Source organism: Ambystoma mexicanum, chromosome 10, assembly GCF_040938575.1.
Source record: "Ambystoma mexicanum isolate Mex_15411 chromosome 10, UKY_AmexF1_1, whole genome shotgun sequence".
Lineage (NCBI taxonomy): Eukaryota > Metazoa > Chordata > Amphibia > Caudata > Ambystomatidae > Ambystoma > Ambystoma mexicanum.
The window spans coordinates 273,664,997-273,674,160 of record NC_090932.1 but is presented as its reverse complement, the minus strand read 5'-3'; positions in this window follow the sequence as shown (position 1 = coordinate 273,674,160).

Sequence of the window (9,164 nt, the reverse complement as noted above, 5' to 3'; positions counted from 1 at the left end):
TGGCCCGACCACCTCCAGTTTGTTGGCTGTGTGGAGTGACAGGACATGTGGCGCGCATGTGCAGAAGCCGAAGCATATGGCAAAACAGCCAAAGTATGGGGGCAGGCATGGTGAATCAAACTGCTATCCCGCAAAAGGGCAATGCACAAAATGATACCGTGCAGCAGCAGGCGGCAGGCTTGCAGCAAGGTGCACAGTAAGTGGTTCAACCACCGAACATGGGGAATTTGCCACAGGGACAACCCCAGCAGGCACCGCCGCAAATGGCTCAGGGCACTAATTCCAGTGGGGGAGTTAACCCTGGAAATGGGGGAAACCCACAAGTATACAGTGGACCGAACCTGTATATGAAATAGGACGGCTCACAGGGGACTCAGATGTGTTCTATCCTATCAGTGACACCAGACCCTAACAGGGAACCTAGGGTAAATGTCACCATAGGGGGGAAAGAATATTCCTTCTTAGTTGACACGGGTGCAACGCGCTCGTGCATACGAGAAGGCAAATTCACCTTGTCCGGCGAGGCTATAGTTACCCAGAGTTTTAATGGAGCTCATAGTAGATTTCCCTTTACTGATGCATTCCCAGTCTCTGTAGGAGAGCGCGAAATGAATGTACCTCTATTATATTCACGTCAGTCCCCAGTAAATATCATGGGAGTTGAATATGACCATCTCGTTTACTGAGGATGGTATAGTGTGCTCCACCACAGGAATGTATTATTCAAACATGTGCGAAATGATCAGAGCATACTCTGGACGTGCAGCCATGAGAGCTATACCGCTGGAGCCAGAAGTTTTCACATATGGCGTACGAGTGCTTAATGCGGGATTGCCAGGCCTCACAGACAAAACTATGAGAACCCCTTACGGGTTTCTATTCAGACCAAGAATACCCATGCACAAAGAGGAGGGACAAGTATTTCTCTTAACAATACAATCTGCTGCAGTACGAGGAAAAGTGGTATTGGTTGAAGGATATGACGATGAAGGCAGACAATGGGGTGCGATTATTGACATTGAAGAAGGGTATCGAGTGACTGAAGTCACCGATGATGATCTGTTCAAAGAACACCCTGACCTAGAAGAGACAAGAGTGGAAGTGAGTCTCATATTTTGGGTCAAAATGATCAGAAGGGAGGTACCACAGAGAATGATGTTGGCACTAATATGTCCAGAATATTTTGATAATGACCTGGCCCAAGTGCCTGCCATAGTATGGACTACAGGGCCCTATGATGTAGGTCTCCTGAAAGGGGCTGGTGAAGTGAAAATCAAATTGAAACCAGGAGCAATTTTACCACGAGCGCGACAGTATCCCATGTCCAGAGAGGCAGATGAAGGAATCGCGAAGACAATCTCCGCCATGATGGAGCAGGGCATCCTAGTGACGTCAGAATCACCTTGCAACACAGCGATTTACCCTGTCAAAAAATCAAAGGGAGGGTCTTGGCGTTTAATCCAAGATTTATGAGCATTAAACAATATTGTTGAAGCCGAGTTCCCTCTAGTCCCGAACCCCTCCACAATTCTGTGCAACATACCCACCGAGGCAAAATATTTCACGGTGATCGATTTGAACAATGCGTTCTTCTCAATCCCGTTGCACCGTGACTCGCAAGACTTGACATCATTTACTTTCAGACAAATGCGCCTGAAAAGTACGAGGTTGCCACAGGGGTATTGTGAGTCCCTGTCTATTTTCAATAGAGTCCTGCAAACGGACCTAAGCAATATTGCGGTGGACAGTCTTGTTTTCAATATGTAGATGACATCCTGATCTGCAGCACACTGAAGAGCAATCCAGGTGCGATTCTGTCCAACTATTGACTATACTGGCTGAGAAGGGATACAAGGTTGACAAGGAAAAGTTGCAGTACTGCCAACAGGAGGTGTTGTACTTAGGGCAACTGATCTCACATGAGGGAAAGAAGGTAACCCCAGAAAGGGCTTAAGCCATCATGAACATGGCCAAGCCGCGCACGATAAAACAAATGCAAAGCTTCTTAGGCCTGTGCAATTATGTCCGAGCATGGGTCTTTGACAACAGCTCGTATACCAAGCTCTTGCTACAGACCCTTAAAAAGGCCAAGGCAACAAGAGAAGATATTGAATGGAATGAAGCAATGTAGAAGGGGTTTACAGAACTCACTGGGGCAATTTGTAAGGCCCCAGTTCTCGGGATTCCGAATTATGCAGAGGACTTCTATCTGTTCTCTCATACTGATGGTAATTTTATGACGGCAGTGCTCGCACAACGAACCTCGCTGGGGTACAAGCCCCTAGCATATTACAGCGGGAGTCTGGACCCGGTCATGAAGGGACACTTCCCATGCGATTAAAATCTAGCTGCTGCCGCATTCGCCATCGAGAAGGCGTCATCCATTGTGATGGGGTGCTCCATGACATTGTATGTTGAGCACTGACTATTCGCCATACTAGAGAAGCCAAAGGGCACATTGACGTCACAGAGAGCATCCGCCTATGAGGTGATTATCTCCAACCTATCGATCAAAATATTGCGATGTAAAACTGTGAACCCTGCTACGTTCATAGCTGAACCAGTCACTGAGGGAGAACCTGTGCACGACTGTGTGAACTATGAGGAATTCTATGATGAGATCCCCAGGGTAAAGGAAAATGCCCTAGCAAGTGGAGAGATCGTCTTTATTGACGGGTCTTCGAGAATTGACCAAGAAGACGGACAAAGGTGTACAGGCGCGGCCGTGGTAAAACACATAGCGAATGGAGAGTTTCAAGTACTCGTTAGTGCACAAATACCATCTCACTATTCAGCACAAGCTGCAGAACTATTGGCATTGATACTCGCCATTGAGAATCATGCAGACCAGGAAGTAACGGTGTACAGTGACTCCACCTATGTGACGTCTAGAGTTCACGCAGGACTAGCGCGCTGGAAAAGGAGGGGCTACCTCCGAGCAGACGGCACGCCAGTGCAACACGCAGCCTTATTGGACAGGCTGATAAAAGCACTACAGCTCCCAGTGGGCATAGCGGTCGTGAAATGCGTCGCTCATACCAAGGGGACAGGTATTTAATTGTGGTGGTGTGTACCTTTTCAAGATGGGTAAAAGCAGGTCCCTGTACACACCCTGATGCAACCTGTGCCGCAATGTTCCTGGTGAAGGAAGTGTTCCCTAGATGGGGGGTGCGGGAGGTAATGAGATCAGATAATGGGGCCCATTTTGTAAATTCAGTTTTCGAACAGATTAGCTTGTTGCTTGGTATAAAGCACAAGTTCTCGTCGGCGTATCATCCTGAGGCGAATGGGATATGTGAAAGAATCAACGGCTTGCTTAAGGAAAGGATAGCCAAGTTGAAGCTCACATTAAGGAAGGGATGGTTTCACTGTCTACCACTGGCATTGTATGCTCTTCCGAACCAGCCAGGCTCCGACCATCATCTCACGCCGCACAAAATAGTTACTGGTAGAAGGATGAGGACCCCTCTTACCCTCCGAGACAGAGCTAGATGTGATGCCCAGCCAACTAGGAAGGTACTAGGAGAACAGATGAAATCCTATCTGGACTGTTTGACATCCAGCAACTTTGTCCTTTCAGGCCAGCTGCAGTGACGGCGGAAAGGGGACAGCACAGCACAAACCACAACAGATAGTGCTGATGCAGGCGCAGCTCACAGCCTTTGTGCGCCCCTCGTCTTCCCTGGAGACAGCGTCCTCGTAAGAAAATTTACCAGAAAAAGGTGGGACGAGCAAAGGTTTAATGGCCCTTTTATCGTAGAGGACTGCACCCCGTCCGCTGTCAAGCTCAAGGGCAGGAGAGCCTGGGTCTTCCTAAATGACATTAAGCCTTTTGTAGGAGAGAGCCCTCCTGCTGCACCTAACTCTGAAGAATCTACAGACAAAGGAGAAGTACCTCAGCACGTGCAGACAAGATCCATGACGAGGAAGAAGGACGCATGAGCAGCAAAATAAAGGCAAAAGACCGCTGGGTGAATTGTCCCTTTTAAAACCAGACATTTCCTCAAAACCAGAGAAAGAGATAAAGGACAAACAACGGACACTCTGTGCATCCTAGTTACAGGGTAAAGAGAAGCACATCCAAAGCCACAACAACAGTGGTAAAATGAACATTTTAAATCACATCACGCCCAAGTAGTACAGGGAATCAAGACTCTGATAGACTGCCAATAAAATATTCTCTGAGAGCGTAACACAGTATCCTGAAGCAACCAGTATCAAGACTTTCTTTACATACCTAATGGTACCCCCCAGCAGAAGCCTAAAGTGGGATGTGCTCACGTACTTTCAATTGGTGATGCTATCATATCCGTCACTCATAGGAAGAGAAACAAGTGTCACAGAATTCATTCAAGATCCAGATATCAAGAAGGTAATCTGGCAACTGCTGACTGTCATCACAGAAGCTTTCACTGAGCTGCCTGAAGACAGTGAAAACGGCACAAAGGCTCCCACCTCAAGTGATCATCGATGAACTGACCTATACCATATTTTTCTGAATCATAGAGGAGTGCCCAGGACTTGTAGGGAGAACCACAGATACACTAACCTTTATCAGAGATCCAAGAAACAATGAATTCTCAACCAAGTATGGTACAAATTAAATTACTTGGTTTCAATCCACGCAGCAGGAAGGTGTACAACTTGCTCGTGTCAAAAGAAGGGCTTGTGATCGGGTCCCAGTAAAACAAGGCAGATGTCTCTGTCTCCCGCGGATACGCAGCTTGCACACAATGTTATGCTCAGACTAGTCACGGACTATCCAGAAATGGTGGGAAGGCCTGCTGATGTTGACGTTGTCACCTTCCTAAGAGATCCAGTCAATTTCCTACACATGAGGACCCTTCACCATGGTATCATGCTCCAAGTGGAGCTGTCCAATTTCCAGCGAGAATTCCTAGGGAGCTTCCAGTGAGACTGTTCGCCGAGAAACAGATCAAGGAAAGTGCAAGACTGTTCACGCTGCAAGAAAGGCCTGTGATCTAGAGGCTAGAGAATCAGAGCAAATGTCATTAACACCAGAAGACAGCCAATATGCATATCATGTTTTCTTTCCCCTCATTGAAAACTTTCCAGAACTAGTGGGCAGACCCAACAACATTGATGTGCCCACTTTTCTCAGTGATCCAGCAAAAAACGCGCAACTAAACAGGCTCCTGAGGGCTATTGCAGTGCAAGTAAGAAGCAACTGTGGACATCCACTGCTGAGGAGAGCCTTAGGAGGAGGAAATCCAAAATAGAAATGTTGTCATCATCATTTCACTGTGGAGCAGATAGAGAAAAGAGACACTGTTCTTCAACTTGTCACCGAGAGACCGAGAGAAAGGAGCAGACCCAAGGACTTTGCGATCCTATTGTCCTTTTTCTTCATTTTTCTTATTTTTTCCTATTTTTTCATATGTTCACTTTTATTTTTATTTTTGTTTTTATTTTTATGACATTTTATTTCTGTGTGATTTTTAGTAGTTCCATCTTTTCAACCTTTCACAGTGAACAGATTCCTGCATGTCCTCAAGGCCGAGGCAAATTGGAGTTGTGCCCTGAGACGGTGTTTACTATAGAAATGCAGGATGAATGTGATGTGCTAAAACGGTAGTCTAACCCTTCTCCATAGTTTAGCAAACGGAACTGTACTGCATATCCAGAGACTACTGTCTTTAGTCGTGAGAAGGGACATTTGAATAGCACTCATCACTTTAGTAGTTACTGAACTTTAGAGCAACAAGATCAGAATAAAGAAAGAAATAAACTATTGAGTATGGACTTTATCGACATGGGGGCCCAGAACAGTAACTTAGTTGTACCCCAAACAGAGAGACGCCCCCACTTCCCTGGAAGGAAATGCTGCCAACTATCATACAAGACTATTATGTGTATATGCATAGTAATTATCGTTGTGTTTTTATCCTTGACTATAAGAACTGCATTTTTTATTGGTGCACGAGGTGTCCCGATGTCGATGCATCCATCAGATACAGAACGTCTGGGGCCTACGAAAGCACCCAGACCATATATAGTAATCCCTGTTCCGAGAAGAACTGATGATAAAGCGAAGAATTTGCAATTGAATGTAATTAGCAGTGACACATACACACCTGAGGTGATGAATGGAGACAAAAGCTGGAGACAGCGTCAGCACGGAATGAATGATAATGTAGCACTGGCCACGGCACGCACCCACACACAGAAAGCACATAAACAAGGGCAAGTGTCAGTGGCTACAGGGCCTCCAACGAAGGCAGCTGAGAAGAAGAAACCACCTGCCGAACAATTAATTCCAGAGAATAGTGGAAGTGACCAAGAAAAGCCAAGTGAAACACCAAAGATGGGAGAAATAGCAAAATCCCTCAAAAGAACGGAAGTGGCCACGAAGGAAATCACAGAGAAGACACTCATGCTGATAGATTATTTGTTCCCATTTATAGTCAGAGCAAAGAAACTGCATGAGGAGCTGAAAAACAGGATTATATAAACTATGACAGCAAGCACACCAGCTCCAACGCAAGGGGCAAGCCGCAGGCCTACAACACAGTCACACATGGGGACGTCGGCAGACAGCAGGTGGCCAGGGGAAGCTTATGACAGACTACAAGATGAAAAGAAGGAAAGCACAAAACCGTCCCCTACCACAGCGATACAGTCAAGGCAGCCTGCTCCACCGAGATACCCAAAGTGGAAAAGCAGCACTGACGCATTCAGAGACGTAGTAATAGAGAATTACAGGAGAACGCTGAGAAGCAAGAGAAGCCCACATGAAGATAACAATGAACTTAATGACTACCTGGACTGCACAGCCCAATCTCGGAAACAACATATGGTACCAGCACATGAAGGAAGTAGGGCGAAGAGAGTCGAAAGGCGAATGCTTCGTCTGTGCTCTACTACCATACAGCATGGGAAAATCCAAGATCTTCGTGGCTGTAGAAATTGATGTCCCTATAGCACACTGTATGTCACACTTAGCAATATGTAACACCATAGGACAATTTATGGGAAGGGACGCCTCGTTGATATGGGCCAACGAAAAGGATTACCCGGATGATGATGGCTACGTCCAGGACATTAAAACAAGAAACCGAGCGCACACCAGAAATCATGTGATCAGTACGAGAACCCTGACGTCAAAGGATCAGGCATAAAATGGGAAGTTAACCCGAGACTGAAAGTTCGAGGGAAGACTGCAGAAGAGGCTCAAATCTGGAAGAACAGAGGCCAAATGCAGATCTGGCGGTCAGTGGTCTCCCCAGATGGATGGGAAGATGGAGTAGTAATCTGCCGAGCGTGGATGGTCCTTGGAGCCTGCAAGGAAGCAATAGAGAATTCACAGAGGTTATGCAAACCTCTGTGGCCAAAGCTAGCAAAGTTACTAACATGGGTCGAAGATAGAGGGAGACCCCTGCAGATAGTGCCACTGGAGAGCCCGAAACTATGCTTCAGAAACAATGGCACAAGGAAGATGGGAGAGAATCAAAACTGCAGATGAATCTTTGAAGCTCCAGGAATGACTCAAGGAATCGCAGTTATTATGGACCATTACTGGGCGTGTGGATCCAAGGCATACATAAGGCTGCCGAAAAACTGGGGAGGCATATGCACACTAGTAAACGTCCACGTTCCCGCACTAGTGATCCCTAAGAATGACCTAAAGTTGGACAGTTTCCCGAAAGCAGATGCTCATCTAAGAAGAAGAAGATCTGTGGAACTGGTATCCAGGATGAAGAGGGAAAATTACTTATCTCCCAAATCGGAAGAGGCATTCCATGCAATCCTGTAAAAACATAGGCTGTTCAGCCTCACCTCAACAGTATTCACAACACTACTCCTGCCCCACATCCAAGTTGGAGTGAATGCTAAATGGTTGCAGATAACCAGATGGGAGTTATTGCAGACCATCAATACCACTATAAAAGGATTCAACGCGATCAAAGAAGAGTTGAGAGCAATCAGACTGATGACCCTCCAAAACAGATATATGCTTGACATGATCACTGCGATGGATGGAGGTGTTTGTGCGAAAATCGGAGAATCATGTTGCACATTTGTACCATCACACGATGAATAAAACGGAACCCTAACAGAGGCCATAAGTATGTTGACAACTCTAAAAAACCAGATGACCGATGAAACGGATGAGGTGGACGATGACAGCTGGGTTGGGAACCTATTCTCATGGGTCCCGCAATGGATGGCTGATATATTCAAGGTCCTGGGAGCCCTACTAGCCATGGTACTGCTAGGATTCTGCGTTATCAAGATAATCATCACACAATGCCAGAAAACTGCAAAGAAAGCCATTGGGATGAAAATGATGGTCGATGTCGAGCCAGGGTGGAAACCAAGAGACCTGACAGATGAAGAAATCATGGACTTTGTGAAGGCCAGCGAATTTGCACCAGAAGGAATGAAGTTCACATATCCTAAAAAGCAAAGAAGGTATGAAGGGAAGTGGATCTACTGCAGTCCAAACGGACAGTGCCAGTTTATGACCTGGAACAAAGATGAACATGTCAAAACAGCAGGAAGTTTGAAAGGTGTGATAAAAATATGGACTCCAAAGACGCACATGTTCACACCTTCATGTACCAATCCTGAAGATGATGAACAAAACACTGAAGAATCAAAAGAAATGGAGGAGAAGAACGAACCAGAAGTGGTTGATAAACCGACCAGAGGGGGGAGTGTAAAGGAGGCCCCAGACATGACCTGCACCCCTGCCCCTCATTTCGAGCTACCAAGAGGGTACTCACCAAGGTATGTGCCGTATGAGGAGCAAACAAACCGACAGAGAGCCGCACGGGGACTCTGCCCTGTGTACATAAGAAGATCCGTACTGGGTGAAGCAACCATAACTCGACAACTCTGGGCAGCACGGTACCCTATCAGAGAGCCATACGAGCCACTGATACAAAATGAGGAATACCTACACACGGTCCACAAAGAGACCCCAAAAGCCGTAATGGAAGGCCAGTGGAAATGACACAAGGGTCTGAACAGACTCATGGATGAGCAAAAGTGGCTATTGAAGACAAGCACGCCAGTGCAAGTTGCTACGAAAATAAATGTAATGTACGCAGAGAAGAGAAAATGTTAAAATGTAAGGAAATGGTGCTACGAGACAAGATGGAAGCAACCGTCCTGTTAAATGTGTGTAAATAGGCTTGAAA